The 27,320-nt window shown below is 44.9% G+C and overlaps 1 protein-coding gene across 10 annotated transcripts in view; it reads left to right on the top strand.

Annotated features, from left to right (window-relative positions):
• Window positions 1–27,320, top strand: part of ATP2B2 (ATPase plasma membrane Ca2+ transporting 2) — a 366,135-nt gene that overhangs the window by 4,973 nt on the left and 333,842 nt on the right. For 2 of the 10 annotated variants that reach the window (XM_059390326.1, XM_059390325.1), the window contains exon 2: window positions 4,355–4,454. The exons of the other annotated variants lie outside the window; for them this stretch is intronic. The gene's annotated coding sequence lies outside the window, so the exon portion shown is untranslated. The remainder of the gene's footprint in view (window positions 1–4,354; window positions 4,455–27,320) is intronic. 10 annotated transcript variants of the gene reach the window in all.

The raw sequence follows: 27,320 nt of genomic DNA, 5'->3' as shown, positions 1-27,320 counted from the left end.
CTCTATTTCCAAATCTTTCTCCCCTCATAAGGATATTTGACTAGGAATAGGCCCCATCCTCATTGAGTATGACCCCATCTAAAGTTGATTACATCTACAAAGACCCTATTTCTTTTTTTTTTTTTTTTTGGTCTTTTATTTATTTATTTTATTTATTTATTTGACAGACAGATCACAAGTAGGCAGAGAGGCAGGCAGAGAGAGAGAGGAGGAAGCAGGCTCCCCGCTGAGCAGAGAGCCCGATGCGGGGCTCGATCCCAGGACCCTGGGATCACGACCTGAGCCGAAGGCAGAGGCTTTAATCCACTGAGCCACCCAGGCGCCCCAAAGACCCTATTTCTAAATAAGGTCTCATTCACAGGTACCAGGGGTTAGGACTCCACCATGTCTCTTGGGAGGACACAATTCAATGCACAATGACAATGAAGCAAGGATAGAGTTAATATTTAGGATTTCTGGTGAGAATGCACTCCCCTTTCCCCCTAAAGTTCAGACTAGTACTGAGGAATCAAAAAGAGGAAAGCAACAGCTGTCCAGTCCACATTTAGAGAGAAAATAGTCCAAGTGTACACAAGAGCATCTAACATTTGAGCCAACCTGCTGAGCTTAGAGTCCTGGTGCTGTCACTTCTTGATCACATCTGTGTGATCCTGGATGAGTGGCTTCAACAACCTCTGTTTCCTCATATACAGAACAGGATACTAAGAACACCTACTATTGGGAATTTGTGATGAATGACAAGAATTAAGACCAGTCAAGTTCCTGGAACAGTGCCTAGCACACAGTAGGTACTTTCTTGTTGGCAGTGATCACTGCTATCGTCATCATCATATCATTTAGAGAGCACTTTTCAACTTTTCACCTATCTCTCTTTCCATCTTCACAGCAAACCTATAATATGGCTTGATAAATATCAGCTTCCTTTCACCATAAGGTGGTTACTCATTGATGAAGCCACATCACAAACCCAGCCCCCGTGTTTCTAGTTCCCAGCTGCCCTCACTGGATGACATCTGCTGGGTAGCAGGAAGCCTGTTGGTGTGGAGATGTTCTTAATGGATCTTTCCTGGTTTCATGGGGCCAGGATGTTGGAGAGCAGTGATGTGTTATGCCCTGGTAGGGGAGGGTGTGAGGGGGAGGGAGGCAGTGCTCAAAGGCCTCTACCCCAGCGTCTGTTGCCCAAATGTCACTGTACTTTCTGACCACATAGTGGATGGTTAATAAATGTGTGTTGGATGAATGGATTTCTTATACAACCCAAATAGTCACCACCCCCTGACAGCAACAACAAAAGCCTAAGATGAGGGCATCTTGCCCAGCAGTGATTACAGTCGACTAAAACTCACAGGTGGGCTGTCATTATGTAAGAAACTTGAAACATATGCTTCTGATGCTGTTTGAAGAAATGAATTGTTGAGGTGAATGTTCAATAGTCATAACATAGTGCAGGGTTGGGGAGGTGGGTCATGAGATGCTGGGGTGTAGAGAGGGTCCAACATGTAGGTGGGATATAAGAGGCACAGTGTGCAATAAACTGACATTGGATAGACACCACATTTAATGAATCTCCCAAACGTTGCCATTAGGAGTAGATAAGAACATGAGGCCTGGAAAGTTCTCAGCAAATCCGTACAAAGGGCAACCAGCTGAATTCTGAAATAACTGAATGTTTTTATTGGCACTGATTCACAGTTGACTATTTGTTCAGTAATGTAATGGTGGTTAAGAGTACCTAGGAACAAATTCTGGATGAGCCTCTTTCCACCTGTGTGACTTTGGGCAAGTCACTCAACTTCTCTGTGCCTCAGTTCCCTTAGCAGTGAAAGAGAGAAAATAAAAGTAGTGCATCGGATGGGTTTAAGAGTTGAGATTTGTAGAGTGTTTAGCAAAAAGCCTGGATCATAAAATACCCCCTCCCTTGCCTTCTTCATCCTCCCCCTCTTTCTCTGCTCCCTCGTCTTTTTAATATAGCAATTTCATTAGTCATTAGTGATAAATATTTCCAGCTCTGTATTCTCTAGGCATATAGTAAATTTCCTTGCCTATTTTGATATCAGTTATGGCTGTGTGTCATAGAATTTTGGAATTCTTTGGCCAATGAATTTTGAGAAAAAGTGACATTTCTGGGTGGAAGCTCTAATAACCAGCACACTGTTGGCCACTTTCCCGTGTTTCTTCCTTGGCAATTGAAACAGCATGGAGATGTGGCCTCCCTTAATCTGATTTCTGAATGAGAATGATATAGAGTCCCAAACCAACCCATAATGTGCATATAGCATCAGTGAGAAGACCATGCTTTTAGCACTGGCATTTTGGGCTTATTTGTTACTGCAACATAACCTGGCGCATCCTGACTGATACAGGTAGGGAACAAGTTGAAATAATCACTATTTATTTGGAGGTATTTTTGAGTCCTTTAATTCCTTCAAGTGTGATGCCAAATTTTTAGTATATGAAGGTGTTATGAATACAAAACTTGTGAGAACCATGCCCTCGGAGGTGAAGGCTAGTCTCCTTAACATGGCATATATGGACCTTTCCAATTTCACCCTGGCCTTATCTGACCCCACATGGGCCCCCATGCTCATCTGGACAAGTTCACGGCATGCTTGCACAGATGCTTGCCTATCTCTAGGTCTTTATTCATGCTCTGCCTAGAAATGGGGCATCCCCCAGGAAATCATGTCACTTGATAAATGGCTGGGGTGGAGTGTGACAAGTGCATGGGGGAAGAGGGAAGCATCAGGCTTGTTCTGTGAGGCACAGAGGCAGCATTAGGACTAAGAGTGAGATTCTTTTTCAAAGAGAGAGAAGTCTCTAGTTATATGAGCCTGGCCTGGCATAATAGTGAACTCACCACACCAGCCAATGTCCAAGCAGAGGTGTCATGGAGCGGGTTCCCAATTAGCAGAACTAGCATAAATACTCCAATCCTGTCACACATGACTTTAGGTGAGATTGCCCAAAGAAGGTAGATCTTAGCTTCAATTCTATTTTTTTTCCTTTTTTGCTTTCAAAATAAAAAGCTTTTACTGATGGATTATAGACATGTTACATAATGATTATAGAAAATGCGAGTGATATTGAAAAGCATAAAGAAAGTAAAACATAGGGGTGCCTGGTGGCTCATTCTGTTAAATGTCTACTTTCAGCTCAGGTCATGATCCTAGGGTCCCGAGATTGACCCCACATTGGGGGATTCTCCCTCTCCCTCTGCCTTTCCCCCTACTTATGCTCACTTGCACTCTCTCTCTCTCTTTTAAATAAATCAATAAAATCTTAAAGAAAAAAGGAAGTAAAACATAAGTAAAATTCCATTAAAAAGAGCTAATCTCTGCTAATATTTTGCCAAATGTCTTTGCTATGAATGATATGTAAACAGTGGGGTGTTTGTTTTTTTTTTGATACCTATCTCACTCAATAATAGAATATGGACATCTTAAATATCAATAAATTTATCTCTGCTTCATCTTTTATAAGTGGCCCTGTCATAATTTATTTACTAGATCCCTTCCTGATTGGCACTCGGGTTGTGTCCAGAATTTTGCTATTATAGGCAACACCATGATAAACGTTCTGGTGTGTGGACCCCTGGGCATGCAACCAGGCATCTCCTAAGGATGAATTCCTGAATGGAGTCACTGAATTAGGTGAAACTGTCCAGAATGAAAGAAGAGAAGAGAACTGTGGTACATTCAGATGGAGAAATCATTTCTAACTTAAGGGCAGCCTACAAAAGGTTGAAGGGAGAGATGAAAGGGGGATTACAGCACTGCTGGAAATTTTGGAGGGAGGCCGGCTTTAGATACGGCCATCCCTCAGGCAAATACTGAATGCAGATGACAGCCTTGAGTTCGGTAGGGCCAGGCAATTACAAGCACTTTTATGAGCACAATCCCACTCAAGCCTCCCCAACACCTTGTGAGGAAGGTCTCTGCCCCATTTTACAGAGGAGCAAAGTGAGGCCTGGAGAGGATGTGGCAAAAGGAGCTTTGTCTTCATTTATAGTGTGTGGGCTCCAGACCTTTCCTTTGCACACATCCTTTCAGAATTTGCAGATGCCAACTCTTTCTCCCTCTTGAAAAGGAATACTGGTCAAATATGACTTCTTTGTGAAACTTTTCCTCAGGGTGCCCCACCCACCCCACCCCAGAGCATGAACTATTGTGTGTTAACTGCTGAACCAGGGAGTTGGCTTTTGGTTTCAATGACTTGGATTCGTGACTGCACTCGCAAACAGTAAGACCCTTTCTTATCTCACCTAATCTAAAGCTCTGCAGGTGGGTAATTCCAGGGCTCATCCATACCACAGTAGCCCACGGTCTGTCTTTTTCCTCTTTTTCCCCTACCGCAGTCCTCAGCCAGGAGGAACTCCCTTAGTGGGAGCATTCCCTGCTGGTGTCACAGAGCCTGGGAGACGAAAGACAGGAGGCATCTCTGCACTTCTTTATCAGGTAGGAATTCTTTCCCAGGAAGTCCCCTGCCTACTTCCTCTTATGTCTCTGGCTAGAATTGGGTCACATAGCCAAGCCTAAACCAGTCATAGCCAAGAGCATGGGACCAAAAGCTTAAAAGGGCCAGGACTTAGCTCTGAAGCTGTCAATTGAGGGCATAGTCAGAGTCTGCCAGGCAGAGGAGGGAATGGCCCCTTGGGAGGCAGCCCTCAGAGTCTGCCCAACTGTGCCCTCACTATCCTGGCTCCCCACTAGGCTGGAAGCTGTGAGAGGACAGGGGGTTGGGGTTATCCCTTCCGGTGCCCTTTGCAAGCTTGCACAGGGCTTGGAACATGGTAGATATTGAGGAAGATATTGGTGGAATGAATGAATGCCAGTGCTCTGGGTTTGGTATTTTGGACAACAGCTTTGCCCTCAAAGATATTGTAGTGCAGTTGTGGAGAGGACACTTGAACCTAAAAAACGATGTGGAATTAGGGCCTGGACTCTGGCACAGACTGAATATGCCATGGGAGATAAATGCCTCCATAGGTGCCCAGAGAAGTAGGATGAGGACCGTTAGGAACCAGATACTATGAAAGGTAGAAGTGGGTAGTGGAGAAAAACACTTGTGTACTCAGAGAATGGATGGGAGTATGATGGATTTGACGCAGGGAAAGCATTGACTAGGCCTGAAGGGGACTCATTCTTGAGGACCTACTATGTGCAGGTCATCCTACTTGGATTTTTTGTCTTAGCTTTCCCGTGCCTCCATGAGGTGGTCCGTTCTCTCCTGCATTTTGTAGGCAGGGAAGCTAAGGCTCAGAGGTTGCGTGAGGTTGCTTGCCCAACGGTAGAGCCAGGAGGTAGTGGAGTTGGTCTAAGAAAGCAAACCCATTGTGAAAAACTAGCTCCCTTCTGCAAAGGAGCCCTGATGGCCAAAGGAGGCCCACTGAGGACCAGCAGGCAGTGGAGTGAACAGGATCGGGAGCCTAAAAACTGACAGGAGGGCCTAGAAAATGTGTGGTGCAGTGAAAATGCAGGTGAACATCCCAATAGAAGAGGTGTATATAACAGGATTCAGGGCAGGCTTGAGGAGCCGTAGCCTTTGGCATTAAACCTGACTTCAGATCCTTGATCTGCCAGTTAATAACTATGACCTTGGGCAGGACACCTCACTTCTCTATACCTCAGTTTCTCCATCTATAAAATGTTGATAGTTAAATGTATGTCCAGTGCCTGGCATACAATAAGAATTTAATACGTGTATTTTTCATTATCAGTATTGTTGTTGCTGTTGTTTAGAAGTTGGTGGGTAACTAACCAGAGCTAGAGGTGACTCCCTCAGTGTAGGGGCCCTGGGTTCTACTTCTGCTTGGTCACTGCCTCCACGTTTGACCTTGACTTCAGCCCTCCCATCATCCTGGCTCTCCAGGGTTCATCTGTAAACTAAGAAGGTTGAGCCAGTTGATTTCTAGCATCCTCCCTCATTCTAAATTCTGCACATGTGTGAAGTAGAAGGGGGAGGCTGCGATGACAAATGGGATCAGAAAGGAGTGAGGGGGCGTCTGGGACTGACTCTGTGCTGGGGAAGCAAAGGAAGGGAAGGTCAGAGGATAGAAGGAAGAGCAAGGAGGAGCCAGAGGCCAGGCAGACAGCAAGGACTAGGCAGGTGTGCAAACCCTGGGCTGGGCAATTTGGAGGTGGGCACATGGATGAATGACTAAAACCAAATGAGGCAGGAGTGCATTGGGAAGAGCTGCAGCTGACACCTGCCCTCCTTGTGGGAGAATCAGAGGGAGAGGAATCAATCACGGCTCTTCCTGATGCTTAATACCTGGGGGCTGGGCTTTGAAAAGTGTGTGTTCAAAGACTAAAATTGAATTGCTCCGAAGTTTGCAGGAACACTGCAATTATGCCTGAGAACATGTCTATGAAATCCCCTTGAAATCTATTTTTAGGCACAAGGTTTTATAACCAGAGTCAGAAATCGAGTGGAAGTGTATGGGAGGCTGACCCTGGACAGTTTCCATGTTTGAGAGGAGGGGATATTTTTAACTGCAAACCCCCTGTCTCTGAGGGTGAGGCTGGGGAGGGGGCATCTTTGCCACTTTGGGTTTCTCACCCACTGCCACATTAAGATGGGAGCTGTCTTTGACAGAAGTTGTTAAAGTTGCTTACTCGGAGTGGGTGGCTGAGGGCCGCGGGTTGAGCGGGGGAACTTGTCTGGGACTTCTGTATATTGGAACAGAGATATCTGAGACTTCATTTGCCAGAGACTCCTTCAAATCCATCTTGCACAGTTGTCACCGAGCCCGGGCAGCTTTGTCTGGCTGGAGACTTTCTTCTTGCACTTCTGTATCAGTTAGCTGTTACTACCTAACAAACTGCCCAAAACTTGGTGCCTTAGAGCAGTAAATTCATACTCTTGCCGGAAAATCCACAGGACATCTGGATAGTTCTTCAGGTCCTGGCTGGGTTTCCTTCCATATCTGTGGTCTGCTGTTGGTTATATAGGGGACTTTGTTGATCCTGGTGGGCTCTTTCGCGTGTGTGGTGGTCAGCAGACTCTGGGCTGGCCTAGGGATAGCTCATCCCTCCTCCGCACAGTGTCTTGTCCTCTAGGAGCTCTCCTGGGTTTGTTCACATGGCAATGTCAGAGATCAGAAGCACACCAGGATTCTTGAGATCTTAGTCTGGGATTGGTGTAGTGTCACTTCCAGCACATTCTGTTGGCTGAGGCAAGTCACAAGGTTGCCCCAAATTCAAGGAGTGAGGAAATATGTTGGCACTTCTTGATGGCAAAGGCACCCTGGAAAGGGTTTTCACTTAGACTTTTAACTGGGGCCCACAATGCCTTCAGTTTACACCACCATCAGCACCAGTGTTGGCCTCTAGGGCTGTCACAGTGAGTAACCCTCCCTCCCAAAGTCTACCTGGCCCCAGAATTTTCCACAAGAGTCCTATCTGTGGAATCAGAAAAATGGATGCCCCCCAAACAAAGAGAGGTCAGTTTTCACTCATGAGATGCAGGAAACCGTTTGACGTTCTGAAGTATTAGCAAGGAAAAGGGGGAAATAGATGCCATAGTCATTGCTGAGCAGTTTCCATGCCCTGGACCATCAAGGGCATAATTCTGCAGTATCTGTTAGAATTAAAAATGCAGGGGCACCTGGGTGGCTCAGTGGGTTAAAGCCTCTGCCTTCGGCTCAGGTCATGATCCCAGGGTCCTGGGATGGAGCCCCGCATCAAGCTCTCTGCTCCACAGGGAGCCTGCTTCCTCCTCTCTGCCTGCCTCTCTGCCTACTTGTGGTCTCTGTCTGTCAAATAAATAAATAAAATTTTAAAAAAAAGAATTAAAAATGCATGTGAGAGTTACATACACAGTGGTATGACCAGCTCATGGATTACGACTCAGCAGTGTAAAGGAATGAACTGTCAATACACTCAGCCAGATGAATGAGCCTGAAGGAGTGGAAAAGGCCAGTCCCCCAAGCATACATAGTGCACGAGACCATTAGTGAAATGACATAGAGATGGAGCAGGGGTTAGTCGTTGTCAGGGGTTGGGGGTAAGGAGAGGGGCTCGTAGCAGTAAAGAGGGGTAAAAGGGGGTCTTGTGATGGGACAGTGAGTATCTTGGTGCTGGTGGTTTTTACATAGGGATACATGTCATAAAATGGCATAGAGCTACACGAGGGTGTGTGGACAAGGGTGTGTGTAACCGGTGTGATCTGAATAAGCTCTGTGGAGGGTACCAATGCCCATTTCTTGGTTTTGATATTGTACTTGATTTATGCAGGATGCTGACTTTGGGGGAGGCTGGGGGAAGGGACCCTGGGACTTCCTTGCACATTTCCTTGCAACCTCCTGTGAATCTATAATCATTTCCAAACAAAAAGTTAAAAATAAATACCTAGACTCCCTGGCCTTGCAAATGAACACTATTGCTCGTGACTGCCATAGAGACATTGTCTCCTGCCCCAGGAATCTTATGCAGATGGTCACTGACACTATTTGATACCAAAGCATTGGAAACAACCTGGTAACAACCCAAAGTATTCTTTTACCTAATAATCGTTCATTGAGTGCCTACTGTGTGCCAAGCACTATGCCAGGCTCTAGGGACAGAACCATGAACAAAAGAGTCCAAGTCCTTGCTCATGGGGTTCACGTTCTAGCAATTGTCCCAAAACAGGGGGCTGGTTAAATAAACCACAGAGTAGCTACACCAAGGAATTCCATTGCAACAGAAACAGATGAGGTAGACCCATATCTCTGTGTACTAATAAGGTTCTGTCCCCAGAGCATATCACCTGGGGAAAAGAGCAAGAAGTAGATTCAGGTGTTTATGTAAAAAGAGAATGAAGAACCATGATCAAATAAATGAAGGACCAAGCTTCACTGTACACTTTGCTGACTTTTAAGCCAGCCCAGCTCCCTAGAATATTGGGTCCCTGAGGGCAGGGAGTTGTGGCTATTTTGTTCCTTGCAGTGCCCCCCACCCTAGAGCAGACCTGGCCCTTGGGAGGCACTTAGATATCTGGAAGGAAAGAGTGAATTGTACCCATTTGTTGGTTGCCCAGTGGCAGCACAGATTACTCAAAAGCCCAGTGATGGCTTTACTCCCCAAGAGAGCTGTTGACTGAATGTTGACTGAATATCCTTGACCTTGAGGATACCACATATTTTTCTTTCAACTTTGTCATCACCAGTGCTCATGTGGGGTTCTCAGGGTCCAACCCTGAGAAGCCACAATCATCAAGGCTTCGGTCTTACCTGTTCACACTGGTATTGGTTGTGTAGTGATTTCACTGTTTTGTGGTTCATGAGGCAGCATGTCAGGAACACCTGTCTGCCTTGTCTCATTTAATCCTCCTATCAGTCCTGTTTGGAGAAAAATAGATGTTCATAACAATTTCTGTCTGATCTCAGGCCCCAGCCCTGCATGTCAATGTTTGGGCACCCAGTGATAGATGGCTGGGAGCAGACGAATCTGTTGTGGGACAGAGAGAAATTCCCTGGAACCTGCGGAGTGCCACAGGGGGCTAGTATGTGTTTTCTTGTCTCTCTGCTCCCCACTTGGTCCCTTAGGGAATCTACCATGTGTCCTGGGATCCATGGGGAAGGCATCTCCCTCTCAGATGCAGAGCTCCTGCAGCCCTCTGTGTGTCTTCATCTCGGCAACCCCTGAGTGTGGCTTAGAACAGAACACAGAACAGACCCTTGGGGACTATTGGCTGAGTTGATATGAGCTGAGATTTTTTTTAAGGCAAGTGCTGAATTTCCAATCACAGGGAATCACTTGTACAACACTTAGCTTTTAAAGTAAGAGAAAATACGAGTTCATCTTTAACCCACAGGAGAGTTTCTGTGGTAGGATGGCTTAACCAGCAAGGAAACCAAGACTCAAAGCAATTCACTCATTCACTCACTCATTTGTTCATTCACTAAATATGTCTTGAGGGCCTGGTGTGAGCCTGTGATTGGTCCTGGCCATGTGGCTTTGACCCATCACCATCCTCAGAGTAAAGAAGCAGGCACACAGTTCATTTAGTGTTCCCTAGAAACCTGCATCCTTAGGGTCCACAGCACATAAGTAAGTCTCTGTGAAGCCTTGCTATCCCCATCAGAGGACCACAAACCATCCTTCCAAATGCTGGCTAAGATGATGTAGCATGAAGATGCTCTTGGGGTCATGGAGGGAGTCATTCCAGATTCTGGGATTCCCCCTGGACTGTGGGCAACCAGAAGCTATGATCATGACCTCGACATGTCCCCTCATCCATTTCCTGCTAGGTCCTTGCAAACATTTATTACCCTGCTGCAGAAAAAGGCTGCAAGGCCAGATGACTTGTCTGTAGCCAGTGAGCCTTGGCGCCCACAAAGCAGAAATTAATGAATGACTGTTGGAGAGAGAGGCAAGGAATAGGACAGCAGCTATTTTAGGCTCCCTCCGCCAAAGCAGATCCTAATGCCTGCATCTGTCTGTTAACTCTGTCCGCTCTTGGAGCACAAATCAAAATCACGCTGGCTTGGTTTTTGTTAGCTTGCCAACTCCAAGCTCCTCAAGTTTGTATGTCTTGTAAAAATCTGCAGATTTTGAATTAATAAAAAAAAAAAACTGTGAAAACTGATTCTTACTCTCTTTCTTTCTGACTTTAATAGGATTCATCAAAACCTTTGTGGGACCAACCAATATAATACACTCAGGTCAGAATGCCAGAGCTCAAGTCTTGCCTCCTCCACTTTTTCTCACTTGACTTCTCTGGAATTCCATTTTCTCAACTGTGACATGAAGATGAGGAAGTAGTGCTGTTGGAGAATAAGGGAGACACTGCATGGAAAAGTTCCCAACACCTGTAACCCCATCATTGATGGCAGACCATATATATATATATATATATATATATATATATAGAAAACTATTTCCATATATATATATGGAAAACTATTACCCTCCCAGTCTTCATAGGAAGACTGTGATCTTGGGGTATCAAGGTTTGGGTGTGAGCTGCTGTGTGACCCTGGGGAATTTAACATTTCTGGGCTCATGTACTTGAGGCATAGAAGGATGGAAAAATCTCCATCATTCTGAGTCCAGGTTTGGGATAGAGGAATGGAAATATAATATTAATTGATTATCAGATGTTTGCTGAGTATCTCCTAAGTGCAGTCACTTGGAAACTGTGGGAACCTGCTGGTGACTTCCGGTGCTGGCCTTTGGTGCTGGCCCATGCATCATGGAAGGGGACCTATATTTAGTGGGTTTCTCTGAAAAGCAGCAGTTCATTTTCATGGATAAACCTGAGCACTTCCCCTCTTGCTGTTTGACTGTATCAGGCCCCAGGTAGACAGGTGTGGAGGACCGGAAAAAATAACTGTGAACTGGATGCTAATCACACAGGCTGTCAGGGTGAAGCCTCAGGGCCCTATAGTGCTATCTTGACGTTGGAACTAGAGAACCATACAACTGGAAGCAGTGAAGGGGCCCAGGCCCTCTCCTGGCCACATGAAGCTGCTGGTTTGGTCCTCCCACAGCTGCTCAGGAATATGGGGCATGGAAACCCACAAGGAGAGAGAGGAGAGAGTGGCTTAATGGTTGGGGCCCTCGGATCCCACCTTATGGTATCAGAGCCTGGAATGCTTTCCTTCAAGGCATGGTCTATTGTGTGATTATTCATGAACAGTCCTGTAATAAGAGATATCTCTATTCCCATTTGATAGATGAGACCCTAAGGCTCCAAGAAGCTAAGGAGCCTTCTGCAAATTTAGTTTACTGCAAATAGCTTGACCAGAACTTACCCCCAAGGTTTGTGCTGCTTCCATTCTTGTTTTAAAAAAAATATTCCCATTTTGACTTGAAAGCATCTACTTAGGAAGAATCAAAGACCCTAAGTCAGCCTTCAGGAAGTAGAAAATTCCATAAAGATCCAGAAAATTCCATAAGTATCCAGAGGACCTACTGTATGTCAGATGCTGTACTAGGTATTTGGGATTCACCAGTGAATAAAGAGTTACTTAATACGTGATTATGGATTGAATTTTAAAAACTTGATACAAAAGCTTTTCTAAAATGGGTTTGGACATATTTTAATTCATATCCAGGTGAGAATTATCAGACCATGACCTTTCCCATAATGAAGTGAAAGACTTTCTTCCAGAAGTCGATTTTGCTGCCTTTTTCTTTCTCTCTGTACAGTGCTGTTACTATATGCAGGGGAAACCTGGGCCCCACCAAGGCCACATCTCTATCTCTGGAGTGGTTCTAAGAAAAGTTGTACACATCTGCCTCACACAGTGTAATCATCAAAAGGGAGGGAATGTAAAGTCACCTAACAGATTGAGTGAGTGACTAGAGCGAGTGACAAACTTCAGAAGACTTCGTTTCCTGTAAAATTGAAGGAGTAGTAAGTTTGAGATTAAGAGATGATGATACATTTTCATGTCTGTTTATCTTTCTCTAGCCATCTATCAACCCATCATCATCATCCATTTATACATCCATCCATTTCAACTTCCTTCTTTCCTTCCTTCCTTCCATCTATCCAACCACCCATCCATCCATCCATTCATTTCTCCATCCATCCCTCCCTCCCTCTTTTAGTTTATACTGGTGCAAGTGAGGGCTTAGCAAGTGTCAACTGTTAAGAGGATGACAGCACAATGTTCCACAGTAACAGTGCCTCACTGTGTGGATTGGATGTTGTACCTCCTATTGATCTTAAAGGAACCTCATTTAAGAAGCAGGAGTGTATCCTCTTTTTGGTCAATCTTGGATGGTGAACAAAGTCATGGCTATGACTTAGCTCCCTCCCAGTCCCTCTTCCGCTTTGCCCTTTGAAAATGAAGACTCATATTCTTTTGACATGAACACCATTGTTGCAATTTGTCCCCAGAGCTTTGTTTCTGTTCTGTAACGTGAGGACAGAATCTTCTGTGTGCTGTGGGTTAGAGGGTGGCAGGAATGGATTGGTGTGTATGGGTGTATTGGCCTCCCTCCATTCAGTTTTGATCTCTGCTCATCTCTGGGACTGGCCTTCTGCTCTGTCTAGAATGCTCTTCCTTCTTTTTGCCCCACCCTCACTGAGCACCTACTCTGTAGAGCATCTGGGTCCTGCCCATACAAAGCCCACCACAGGGTGGATGATGTGCAGTAAGTACCTTAAAAGCAAGGCGGAGTGTGACAAATAAGGCAGGGCACTAATATCCGCCAGGCTCCCTCCATGTGCAGAGTACATCATCTTAGTGGTTTCCCAGCAACTGCATGAGAATGCTGGTCTGCAGCAGGGTTCTCTGATCTGAGGCAAGCAGGAGGCTGGTGGGGAGTTTTCTATAAAACTAAGGAGAAAGGAGGCCTTTTGTCCTGAGATTACACTTTCCTACTTTTTCTGTGCTAAAATGGCCTTTCTTCTATGATGCTGAGGCCAGAAGGACATTTTTAGTGTTTTGCATTTGGCAGCACTAGATTGAGTCATCTAATGGTTTTCTTCTTTGTTGGATTGGTCGGTTTTGTTTCACATTTTAATTTTACTGGCCCAGGGCATCTTTCAGTCTGGGAAATCTTATTTATCACTGAGTTATCTTATTGTGGAAAGGGTTTATCTTATTTAATGTTACTAAGAATTCTGTGAGGTAGACATTACTGTTGGCATTGCACAAATGAGAAAATTGAAGTGCAGTGAGGTGGCTTCCCCTGAGTTCATAATGGCAAAGGCCATTCTCAGTCCTAGTCCTGACTCATGCCAAAGCCTACCCTATCCTCCCACCCCAGTCCAGGAGCTACTGCAAGGGAAGCTCAGGGTGATGGATTTAGTAGAATATATTGAGATGTGCACTAGATAACTCAAGGCTTTGTTTCTTACCTAGATATGCAGGAAGGCCCAAGTAACCCCTTTAGCTGGATAATGCTAACCAATGGTAGATGGTCTTGCACCTTCAGACCTGATATTCATACACAGCCCAAGTGGATCCCCTCATGGATCTTCCCTCCTTCCCAGCCCCTCATACAAGGTAATGACAGCATGAGTGTGACCCAAGAGGTTTCCACATCAGAGCAGTGAAAGGAAAGACTTTCATGATCCCTTCCCTTTGCCTTTTTCAACAGAAGACCACCCTGACACTTTCTGGGGTGCATCCCCTATTCTCATTACTGCATTTCCATCCTCAGTCAAGTTAAGGTTTCCATCTTGACCATCCAGTGCCCAGGGTAAATTAATGGCCTTCATATTTGTGAGTAAGCACTTTGCAGATTTTGCAGAATGACTTTGCTGGTTTGGCTGCTTCTGCTGGCCAGCCATAGGTGACCTGGAAAGTGATAAATCATGCTGGAAGTCTGTTTGCCTTAACTCTGTCCCCCCTCTGAGAGTGAATTTCCTTTCTCTGGTGGCTCTGTTGGAGGACTTGGGTCATTTAGCATTTAGCATCAGGGACAAATCTATAGCTGAAGTGGACTCAGACTAATTTCTGAACAAAATGTTTTTCCTTCTGATCTTGAACAGTAGGAATTTGAGGCAAAGGACATACAGGAAGGTGTTGAAAAGTAAGACATGCCCATTCTTCTTGATTTGTGCTCTCAAGACAACATGCTATGGATGGCGGGTTCACTAGAGGCACGTGCCACATCTGGGGATTGGGGTGTCCTTCCCAGACCCAGAGTCAGCCACTGGGGCCCTCTCTGTGGCTGGAGATCCACAGAGACTGGCTGACAAGACTGGCTGACATCTTGCAGCAGGGAACAGCTCTTATTTTTTTCTAGAACGTCACATATCTTGTCTTTTACATATTCTTGATAACCCTATGAGGTGGGCCAAGGTGCTCTGGCCTTCCTCACAACTGGAGAAACAGAGGCTGGAAAAGTAAATAGGAAAAACACCTGATACCTTCCTCACAGGGTTTGTGGCGAGAATTTAATGAATATATGACAGGAATAATGGTAATGAGTATGTGTGTGTGTGTGTGTGTGTATGCACGTGCATGTGCACGCGTGTGAATATACAAATCATAACAAGTGCCTGGCACATAGGATGTAGTCAGCTGACCATTATTAATATCTCTAAAGCCACTTAACTAATAACTAATAACTAATAACTTAACTAATAACTAATAACCAGCAGATGTCTTGAGTCCCAGTTGACCCTTTTAATTTTCATCATTTTATCACCCAACTCTGTTTTTTTCACTAAGACTGAAAAGTCTTATAAGAGCAAATTTCCTCTAAAGTAGTTCCCAGAAGCTCTAAAACTGGAGAGAAGTGTTGACCTGAAATGCCACTGGCACAGCATCTTCTATTTCATTCGTTTTGGAACAGAGGCATTAAGAGCACTCTTCAGCCCACCAACATAATACAAGTCAGAAATACTTTAGAACTTGGTATGCACCACATAATGTGCTAAGCATTTTACAATTTGTCCTACTTGATCCTCAACAGCAACACTTTGAGGAAGGTATTTGTATATATGTGAGGAGACTGGGATACAGAGAGGTTAATAATCAACCCAAGGCCCCCCTAAGAGGCAGAATGGATTCTCCAAATGCACGCTCTTCCTTTCTTAGGGCATATGTGTATTAGGGAGGCTTCCGTGTAGAAGCGGCTTCTCTCTACCACCACTTAGGGCCATGCATAAGAGAGTTAGCCTCAGCCCTAGGTTCTCCTTTCAGAAGACAGGGCTCCAGCCCTCGAAGCTGTGCCTCTCCACCACTTCAGGCTCCTGTTTGGGCCACATTCTCTGCACCTGGGAAACGAATGTGGTAGGTGGCACGGGCACCACATACCACTTCCACCCCAGTGTTCCAGAGCTAGATGCTGAATTGCACCTAACTTCCTTTGTTCTTAGTTTTATCTTTCCGAGGACAGTAAAACTACTGTTTAAGAGGTGGTCTCAGTTTTCTTATCTGTGAAATAGGGTTGTTGTGGAAGTTTACTGAGAATGTGGTAAGCACAGGACCGTCATGAGTGCTTAGTTAATAATCCCTCCCTTTAAAATACAGAAGTGGGGACCCCTGGGTGGCTCAGTGGGTTAAAGCCTCTGCCTTCAGCTCAGGTCATGATCCCGGGTCCTGGGATTGAGCCCCGCATCGGGCTCTCTGCTCAGCAGGGAGCCTGCTTACTCCTCTCTCTCTGCCTCCCTCTCTGCCTACTTGTGATCTCTGTCTGTCAAATAAATAAATAAATAAATAAATAAATAAATAAATAAAATCTTTAAAAAAATAAAATACAGAAGTGGTTCTATTCCGCTGAGACACTCATCACAGAGGCTCGTGGAGGTTCCAGGACACAGTGCCTATTCTCTCCTTGCCTAACATTACTGTGAGGAAACCAGTTAGAGAGTTTGACTGGTCTCTTGGTGCTTTTCTGTGGAGAACAGTATGTGCCAGACTGGCTTTTATCAGAGAGGCATCGACCTCTCACTCTGTTTACACAGATTTAAGTTCCCATCCTACATGGTTCAAATGGGGACAATCATGAGGTTCCAGGTCAGTGGGAATCAAAAGGGAGGAGAGGAAGATGAGGGACAGAGGAAGGCGGAAAAGACAGATTTAGCATTGTGTACTTTAGCCATGAGAGGAGAATGAGTCGCTTGTTAAAATAAAGTTACTTCTGCTCAAACGGATGTTTGAAGGTTGTCCTTTAGTGTGTTTGGGTGAAAAATCCAGATGTCATATAAAAAGTAACTTGGGGCACCTGGGTGGCTCAGTCAGTTAAGCATCTGCCTACAGCTCAGGTCATGATCCTGGGGTCCTGGGATGGAGTCCTGAGCTCCCTGCTCAGTGAGGAGTCTGCTTCTCCCTCTCCCTCTGCCCTTCCTTCACGACTCTCTCTCAAATAAATAAAATCTTGAAAAAATTTAATTTTAGAAATGGGAAGTCTTTGTACTGGGGCTTAGAAAACAAATTAGTGAAGAATAAGAATTCTAGTTGCCAAAGATTTTTTTTTAAGATTTTATTTATTTATTTGACAGACAGAGATCAGAAGTAAGCAGAGAGGCAGGCAGAGAGAGAGGAGTAAGCAGTCTCCCTGCTGAGCAGAGAGCCCGATGCGGGGCTCAATCCCAGGACCCAGGATCATGACCTGAGCCGAAGGCAGAGGCTTTAACCCACTGAGCCACCCAGGGGCCCCAAGTTGCCAAAGATTTGTCCATCATATCCTTTCACACAGAGGTCCCGGCTGCTCTCGTGTGTGTATGCATTCCTGTACCTATTTGTTCACGCACACGTCCGCCATTAGACTGCAGGGCACCTTTGCGTGCCTTAGGGAAACGCGCCCCCTCTGAGCAGGAGCAGCCCCAGGACACACTGTGAGGTAGGCAGATAGTGAACCCTACTGGCTGCCTTGGGTCCATGTGACCCTGAGCAGAGGTGAATGTGGCCACACACACCCTTTCTTTCTCTCTCAGACAGGTGATGATGCCTGTCTGAGAGAGAAATCTCACAGTGAAGTGAGGCACCTCAGCTAGAATCTCCATGGGATGTGTGCAAGTACTTGCTTTCCAAGAGTCATTTCTACAAAACCCACAGCTGTGCTCTGCTTGCTCAGCCACCTTCTTGAAGATAATCTGCTTTGTTCTGTACCTCTTCACCCCTTGTCTGGCCATGGCAAGCACACTTACTGGTCTGACTCCACAGGACAGATTTTAGTCCTTCCGTTTGGTACCTGCGTACACTGGAAAGCAAGCTTTGGTCCTTGCCATTTATAAGGCATTTTGTCTGATCCTGGCAAAAACCCTGAGGATTAGATGGTAGGGAATTAATACACCCACTTTACAGATAAGAAGGTGGGCTCTAAGAGAGAAACCTTAGAGTTGCAGAACATCATGGGTTATCTGGATTTAGAGAGTCTGTTACCTTGTCTTAAGTGATTCTTAGCTTCTGGTAAATTCCTTTGGAAGTGTGAACCTTCATGCTCTCTCCGGCTTAGCTTCACTTCCCCTTTTCTCTCTGACCCAAAGCCTCATGCTGACTGTCTTCCAGAATGAACTCACAACAGCTGAAATCCAACCATCATCTTGATTTTGTCATTGTCCCAAGTAAGTGGCACAAACCTTTGTGACACTTAGTTGGCAGTGATCACTATTGGAACTTGTTGCCACACACTTGATTAGCTTTCCTTGCTAGTGTGATCCCTGCTGTGGTTATGATTGTCACAAACCTGCTCCTAAGAGCTGGACCGGACCCAGGCATGGTGGACACTTGTCTTTAGAGCCTGCCCTCAGAGCCCAGGTCCCATTACCCCAAACACCCTGAGGTGATAAATCTTCATCCTAATTTTCATTTAGGCAGATAGTGTATCAGTGTCAGGCCCAAAATGGGTATAAGTAGATCACTGTTGCATGAGACAGTTAATTGATGAATCCTTTGAGAGTGGTATTTAACAGAAGTCTTTCAGTTGCCAGTGGCCAAATCACAACACCAATTAGTTTAAGCTAAAAATGAATGTATTGATTCACACAACTGCAAAGCACAGAGGTGACGGCATCAGGCACAGCTGAATCCAGTGGCTCAAATCCCATTATGAAGGCTCAGTTTTCCTTTCGTCTTTCAGCTCCACCTCCAGTGTTGGCTTCATTCTCAGGGATTTGCCCCCATGGTAGATTAGATGGTCACAAGCAGTTCTGGCAGATGTGGTTCTTATAGTCAGTTCACATACTTACACAAAAACAGACTTCTCTCATCCCTGTGCAGAAAGCAAATCTCATGCCTGGACTGGGATTGGCCCAGCTTGGGTTATGTGCCTTCCTCTTAGACCAGTTGCTGTAGACAGAAGGATGGGCTACCATGATTGGCCAGGGGAGGAGCAGGATTGACAGCTTCACCCAAAGCCCCATGGGATTGGGAAGAGACCATTCTGAGCTGGAGATTGGGGCATGGCTGACAGTAGATGCTCACATCAAGGGCAGAGAGGTTTTGAAAAGCGCACCATGTCAGTGGGGCAGTCTAATAAAGATTATAAATCAATTGATAAGGCTTTGGGTCAAAATGAGAAATAAAGTAGGGAGACCTACTTTGCTTGGCTTATTCTCCACCAGTCTTGAAGATGGTGTTGGCAGTGATGTTCTCAGTGGTCGCAGCCCAGAAGGAACCAGTCCTTTGTTCCTCCTGAGGACTGCTCTGAGGTGCAGAGAATCTTAAGGTTGGATTTTGTATTATTCAACCACTTTATCACCTCACTGCTATTCCGCATGAAGTCATGGGCAGTCCACAAAGTTCTTTTAACACGGACACTCATTCCCATCTTCCAGGGGCATTTTCTACTATTATCATTCAGGAGTACTATCTTACCGTGTGTCCCCTGCCTGAGCTACTTTCTCTGATTCCCCTTTGGGATTACAAAATGTGGTTAAGAGCACATGCCCTGCAACCACACAAACGTGGATTCTAATCCCAGAACTACCCCTTAGTGGATCAACTTGTTGGAGTCTCAGTTCTCTCATCTATAAAATGGACCCAATAATAGTACCTATCTGGCATGGATGTTGTGAAGGTCAAATGAGATAATGGAGGTGAAGTGCATACAGCAAAGACTCACTGGGAATGTGTTTAATCATTATTAGTAACTGCATTCATTTTGTACCCCCATCTTTTAGCATATTAGATTCCACAGAGAGCTAATATGTGCTCAACACTTAGCAGTCTACAGTCTACGCCCTGCAGTCTATGAACTATGCACATACAGAGAACAGACAGGTCCATCTCACATTCCAATCGTCACTATAGTTGCAGGACTGCTTCCTGCCAGGTACCCTGCGGTTGTCCTGTCAGAAGCCATTGGGCTTACAGACTGACCTGTGCAGCCTTCTTCCTCAGTCCTTCTGTAGCCAGACCAGACTACATATGGAGGATTCTGGAATTTCTTTCGTTTCTTGGGTTTATTGGCTCAAATTGCCCACCTGGCCCTGTTTCTGCCCTGGTCAGAAGTCCTTATACTGAGAGTCCACAGGGACATTCTCCACCCCGTCCAGAGTTCATCCTCTTCACAAACTTTCACGCAGCCGCTCTGTCTTCCCAGAAAGCTCTCAAGTTTCAAATATTAATTTAAAAGATAGGCTGAATTTACTGAGCATTTCCCATGGTGCTTTGTAAATACTTTACATCTACTGACTTAATCACATCACAGCAGTACTAGGTAGGTATCATCATTTTATAGGCAAAGAAACTGAGACACAGAGTTACAGTAACTTATTTGAGGTCACACAGCCAGTTAATGGGGAAGCTGGAATTTGAACCAAGTCTATCATCCCCAAACTCATGTTCTTAGCCAGTATCTGTTTCTGCACCTCCCTGATTCACGTTTCCCATGTTAGCTTTTGATCTTGGAGCCCTCCCTACCTTCTAAGGCAACACCTGCATTTACGTGGGATTCCGTGCTCAGAACTTGCTGTCGGATGTAGGCCAAAGAGGAGTTCAGACCTGGTAGTAGAGGTAGATGGAAAATCCTTCATGGCAGAACTTTGCAAGGCAGGGATGGGAACCTCATACTGCTGAGGTCCCTTTTCATCAGTCTCTGTTCATTATACAATCAGTGTTACTTGTGAAAAGGACAGAGAATATGGATGTAGAGTCCTGAAGAACTCCTACTCATTTCTCATGATCTAGCACCACTGCCTCCTCCTCCATGAAGACTTCCCTGACTGCTTTAGGCATTTCTGATCACCTTACAGTGCCAATCATCCATTCACCAGAAAACACTTGTTGAGCCCCTACTCTGGAGATCATAAATGCTCCATACTAAACTGCAAAGTCTCAAAGGCAAGGACCAGATTAACAGAATAGTTAAATTTGTAGGCTTCAAAGTCAGACTGTGTGTTTGGATCCTGGTTCCTCTGTTTACTAACAGTATGACTTTGGGCAAATTCCTTAACCTTGATAAGCCCTGAGGCTTCTCCCTCTGTTAAATGAGCATAAAAATAACACCTGCCTCTCAGGGTGTGGTTGTAAAGATTATGTGAATTAATACATTTAAATATGGTAGGTGCCTAATAATTGTTGCCAGGTAGCAGGTGCTTAATAAATGTTACCAGTTGCTATTTAGGTTGTTCTTGTATTTGTAGCTTAAGGACCAAGCACAGTGTCTGCACCTAGCAGGTGCCTCATGAATATCTGTGTGGCAGGGCAGTGAGTGAGTAAGTCAGACCCTTCATTCTTTTGTACATGAATCTCCCTGTATGTGAAATAGGGAGACATGCCTGCTTCCCAAACTGAGGATTAGTAAGGGTGCGTGAGATGTGACAGTGCCTTGGAAATGGGGAGGTGTCCCTGCCTACAGTGGAGAGATTGCCATTGTGTTATAGGGGCTGTAGGTACAAATGACCTGGGGTCTCTGGACTGCCAGCATGGGACCTAGCCTGGGAATATGGCCACTCAGGGAAGGATAAGGAAATTAGAAATCAGCTGACTGGGACATCCCGCTGGCAGAATGTCAGCCTCAGGCAAGTTCTGAGAGTGCTCTCTGCTCTCCAGGTAACTTGTATGTTCCAAGGAGCTCTGTTGTGGAAGAATGTGGGAAAAACTTTCTACTAATCATGGAGAAACATTACATACTCACCAGGGTACTTGCCTATGTGGGCCACGGAGTGGGACCTAAAAGGGCTGTCACCCTAGTCACAAATTATGGTCCTCACTTTCTCATTGAGAACACTAAGGTATCAAGAAGTGGACAGTCTGTGCAAGGTTACACCGCTAGTGAGGGCCAGAGCTGGGTCTCATGGCCATGCACCCCAGCAAAATCTGATCTGAGCCCCACAAAGAGTGAGGGTCACTTTAAGGCTCATTAAAAGGGGAAATCTCATGGGGACAGATAGCTACACTGGTCTGTGACAACCCCTATAATCTGACTCACCCCTCACCTAAGCCTGCAACAAGTGGAAACTGAGGCCAGTCCATGTGCTGCTGCATTTTAGTTGGCAAAGTTGTGACCCCCAAAAGGGTCCGTGTTCTCCCTGAGGACCACAGAGCAGGTTGGTGGCTGGAGATAGATGTCTGTGGTGCCAGAGGATAGTCAAGGTTTCATTTTTAAGATGCAGATCAGGATTTAACAGGATAACATAACTGATACCATTCATTGATTCATTCAGCTAATGATGTTGTGCACCTACTCGGTGTCGGGCACTCTTCTAGGTGCTGAGTTCCAGCAAGGAACAAACCAGAGATCCCTCGTACAGCTGACATCCTACTAACATTCTTGCACCGTGTGCTCACCACAAGCTTGTTAACATAACTGAGCCTTCCTGCCTGCTTTTTCCACACACACACCCCCCCCCACCACCCTGGAAGTACCACAAGCCCAAATTTGAGGTTTATCATCCACAAGCATCTTTTTTATTCTTCTAGTACATATACATGTTTTCAAATTTTATGTGAATGACATCATACTGTATATATGTCTCTGTAACTCACCATTGTTTGAGGATGTGTTCACCTTGAAGCATGAGGTTCCAGTTCATTTTTACTGCTGTATAATATCCCACCGAAGGCTACATGACAGTTTATTTGTCTGTTCTTCTTCTGTTTCACAATGACAAAGCTACAGTGGACTTTCCTGTATATGATTCCTTATGCAGATAGACAAGAGCCTCTCTCCCCTTCAAGTTTTGACTTCAGCCTCGTCCCCTCCTGATTATCTCCCAAACTGGACAGGAGCTGGAAGCCAAAAAGGATATCTGCTCTTTTTATTGCTTAAGTATGTTGTTAGTTACCAAGCATCTGCAATGCAAGGCCTGAGATAGCTGTGATGAGGGTGACAGGAGGATGTTCGCCCCACCCCCACCGGGAGGGTACCCTGCTGGTTCCTTCAAGCCTATTCAGGGATCTCAGGCTGGGGTGGTGGGTTTGTTTTTTTTTTAAGATTTTATTTATTTATCTGACAGACAGAGATCACAAGTAGGCAGAGAGGCAGGCAGAGAGAGAGGAAGGGAAGCAGGCTCCCTGCTGAGCAGAGAGCCCGATGTGGGGCTCGATCCCAGGACCCTGGGATCATGACCCGAGCCGAAGGCAGAGGCTTTAACCTACTGAGCCACCCAGGTGCCCTGGGGTGGTGGGGTTAATGGGAGATCAGTGCTGAACAGTCTTCCCTAGAAATGGTATGGGTCCTGACATTTAGAAGAAAGCGAAGAGAATCAAATGGTTGAGCTCAGATATGTGTGTGTGTGTGTGTGTGTGTGTGTGTGTGTGTTTATATATGTGTGTGAAATGGCACAGGCATTATCTCATAAATATTCCCGTGACATAGTGTATTATATTTCTGTCGCTGCATAACAAAATATCACAAAGTTAGTGGCTAAAACAACACACATATATTTATTTCACACTGTTCATGGGGCAAGTGTCCAGACTAGGCTTAGGCTGGGTCCCCCGCTCAGGGTCTCATACAGCTGCGATCCAGGCTGGTCTCTGCAGCTCAGGGTCCTCCACCAAGCTCATGTTGTTGTTAGCAGAACTCATTTCCTTGCATCTAAATAATTCATTAATTCTCCAAGACCAGCAAGAGACAGCAAGAGACCATACCCTCTTTTAGAGGATCACCTGATTAGGCCAGGCCCATGCAGGATAATCTTCGGCTTCATTTAAAGTCAACTGATTAGGAACCTTAATTCCACCTGCAAACCCCTTTTACCTTTGCTGTATAGCCTAACATGTATACCCACAGGCTCTGCCCACACTCAAGGGGAAGGAACTATTCAGGGTATGTACAGGGAGGGATGGGTATCTTGAGGGTTCTTTAGAATTCCACCTACCACAAGAGAGTACTATTAATACTATTAATACATTTTAACTCAGCAAAGTGAATTGATTAACACAGGTCACATATCAAGCAGCCAGTGGAGCTGGGATTCAAATACCTTGGGAACACAGTTTCTCTCTGTGCCTCCAGGGGCTCTCAGGGCTTTTCTAAGAGGGGAGAAGGGACCTGCCCCCCACCTCCCCAGAGCCCTGCTAGGAAAAAGGCCATCTCCTCAACTAGACTTGGACTCCCAGAAGCCAGGACCAGCCCCTTAGGCTCTAAGGTAGTCCCAGTGGACAGTTGGTGCTCAGCAGATATTTGCTTGCTGCAAACAACTCCTGTGTGCTTTGATTTTTTTCTCTAGCTGACTGCCTCTGGGCACTGCTGAGCACATCTCTTTCTCCAAGGAGCATGGGGTTTATGCTACAGAATTTCATCTCACAGTTGGGCAAGGATATCATGCTCTAATTAACTTAGTATGCCCCATCCAAACTTTAGTAAACATTTTAATGGTTTCTTTTCTTAATATAAAAACAATACACATTCATTTTAGCATAGAAAATACCAATGAACCAAGTAATCATAAGAAAAACAATTTTTAAGTGCCCAGAATCTCAGCCCATAATGAGAACCACTCCTAGCATATTCTTTTAGCAGGCAACAAAGCCTAGCTGTCGAGAGCTCAGAATGGGGACACACTGCCTGGGTGTTAATTCTGGCTTCCCCATTACCAGCCATGTGACCTTGGACAAGTCGTTTAACTTCTCTGGGTCTCAGTTCTCTCATCTATAAAGTGGGTGTGTTGATAGTACCTGCCTTATAGGGTTGTGGGAGGAGAAAATGGGACAACACTTGGAACAGAGCCTGGCACACCAGTTTTATGTAATTGTTAGTCATCAATATTGTTTTGATATAAAAAATGGGATTATATTTAACATACTATCCTATTATCTTTCTGTATATCACATATCTTTCCTTGCCAATAAATGTCATCCACAACATACTATAAAATGGCTAAGTCATGAAACCAGTAATATATTATATGTTAATTGAATTTAAATAAAAATGTTTTTAAAAATGGCTAAATCACCTTCTACCTAAATACGAAATAATGTATTTAAGCAATCCTTTATTTTGGAACTAGACATCTTTTCATTCTTTAACTATTATAACTAGCATTGTAGGGAACTGCCTTGCTGCTAGGTCTTCGTGCACATCCTTCCTTTTCCTTCCTATAGAATGGCTTTCTAGAAGTGGAATCCATGGGGCAAAGGCCATTCAGTCCTTTCGAGAAATCCCTGTGGACCTCCTCTGGAGTGCCAGGAATATGGAGTCAAACTGACCTCCAGAGACACTTTGCAGCTGGTTTACTCCTCACCAGGAGTGTGTGTGTCTCTATCCCTCATGCTCCCACCCTGTCACACAGGGGATCGAGGTTTAAACGTGCTGCCTGAAGGTGAGCGAGGCACTGCTGCCTTTTGGGAGCATAGTGGTATTCCTGTCGGTATGACAGCAGCTTGCATCAGCCATTTGCCACTGTCTCACTCAGCAGAGGGTCTGAGGCTAGACCATTGGGTGTAGCCAAGGGGTCCCTAGGCTTATATGGCACCTATCCCAGGCAGCAGAGGTGACTGGGACCCACAAGAAGGAGCCGGCCTAGGTCCAAGATGAAAACAACGTCTGGAGACCAAGGCCTGATTCCTTCCTTCTCTCCCTCCTTTCTTCCCTCCCTCCTTCTTTACCTCTGTTCCTCCTCTTTCTTCATTGAACTTAGAAAGTACCAGGTCCTACACTAAGTGTTCAATAGACCAGAAAAACGAAACTCACATATTCTCTGCCCTCGTGGAATAGTGGAAGAGATGAATAGAAAATGGATAAAATTCCCAAATACAGCTAGGCAAATTATGATCACAGTTATGATCACATTGCTATGGGAGAGAATGACTGGAAATTGACATTCACCATGGCTATCAAGGAAGACATCTCTGAGTAAGTGGCATTGATACCAAGTCCTGAAAGATTAGCACGTGATCACAAGGCAAAGAGTTGGGGTAGGGTATTTCAGGAAGAGAGCTCAATAAGTACAAAGGCCTTGAGGTTGGAATTGAAAGATCAGTATGGCTGGAGTGTATCAGTTTCAGAGCTAGTAAATGAAGACAGATCACTAAGGCCTTGTCATTCTGTGCAGTAAATCCAGAGGCTGATAGGATGGGCAGCCCAGCTCAGGGTGAAGGCTAAGATTTGAGTTAGGTAAAGTCAGTGTTAGTGATAGTGGGCCAGGGCCAGATTATCAGGAATCCTCAGGTGTGCTGGGACCCTTGGCATTATTTGCTGCTGGACTTATGAGCAAGGAGGTATGCAGTGAGTGGCAGGTCAGGCCAGTTTAGAGGGGTAGCGCCAGACCCTCCAATTTGTTCTTATACCTGAAAACATATGTGGCCTGACTCATTCTTCATTCCTTTGAAAATAACAAATCAATAATCATAAATGCTGTGAACTGCAGATATATGCAGTAACAGTATTGAATCTCACCAGACAACATTGAGTGAAAGAAAGCAAACCCAAAAGGAACCTGCGGAACTATCCCATTTGTGTGAAGGTCAAGAAGAGGCAGAATTAATCTGTGATGACAGAACTCGCAGAGGGAACTGGGGGGCATGAAGGGGCTCCTGGGAGGCTGGTCATGCCTGTGTTTTGGCCCAGGGGCTGGACACACAGATGCACTCATTCATTGTGAAGATGTATTCTCTGGTCATTGATCTGTATGTCTGTGAGACTCCAATAAAATATTTACTACAACTAAATCCTATTTCCCTCAACATCACCTGCCTAGAATGGTGAATATGAAACTAAATCATGAGAAACAAACACTAAGCTAAATCCAAAGTAAGGAATTTCTCTTAAATACCAATATTACAAGAAAGAAAATGTCTAGAGAACTGTTCTAATTAAAGTGGACTAAAGCAACATGACAACTAAATATAATGCATGATCCTGGATAGAAAAAGTAGTTGTAAAGACATGGAGACAAGTGGAGAAAATTGAACAGACAGCAGATTAGATGTATGGTGTCATTGTTGAATTTCCTGGGTGGGAGGACGTCTCTGTTCTTAGGAGATTCCCACTCAAGTACTTCAGATTGAAATGGACCGATGTCTCAGTAAAGGGGAAAGGGAGGGAGACAGGGAGGAAGCAGCACAAAAGGGGTAAAATGTTAACAGTTAGTTAACTTAAATGAAAAGTAGGTGAACACACACATTAAACTATTCTTGCAAATCTTCTGTAGGATTATATTTTTCAAAATAAAAGCTTGGGAAGTAAAGAAAAAACATTACTTTCTATTTTTAAAAAAGAAAAAATAAAACCCCACAGTCTACCAAGTTACATCTGTGTGTCCCTTGTCTGTTAGGCATTTAGTATGCATTACATATAATCTCATGAGTCAGGTCTTTATAAGTAATAAAAATCCAACCAAATAATTGAAGTGGATATGATTGGTTCACATATCTGAACAATCCAGGAATACTAGTTTCAGGTCAGGCTTGATCAAGTACCTAAAATGTGTGACCCACTTTCCCTCCTTTTTTCTGCCCTGCCTTCATTTTAAGACACATTCTCCCCTGCTGAGCATTAGATGACTGCCAGGACCAAACAGGGCAGAGGGTAGATTCT

Source organism: Mustela nigripes, chromosome 2 (genome assembly GCF_022355385.1).
Source record: "Mustela nigripes isolate SB6536 chromosome 2, MUSNIG.SB6536, whole genome shotgun sequence".
NCBI classification, from domain to species: domain Eukaryota; kingdom Metazoa; phylum Chordata; class Mammalia; order Carnivora; family Mustelidae; genus Mustela; species Mustela nigripes.
The sequence above is the reverse complement of the archived record's forward strand: the minus strand, read 5'-3'. Positions and strand labels throughout refer to the sequence as shown.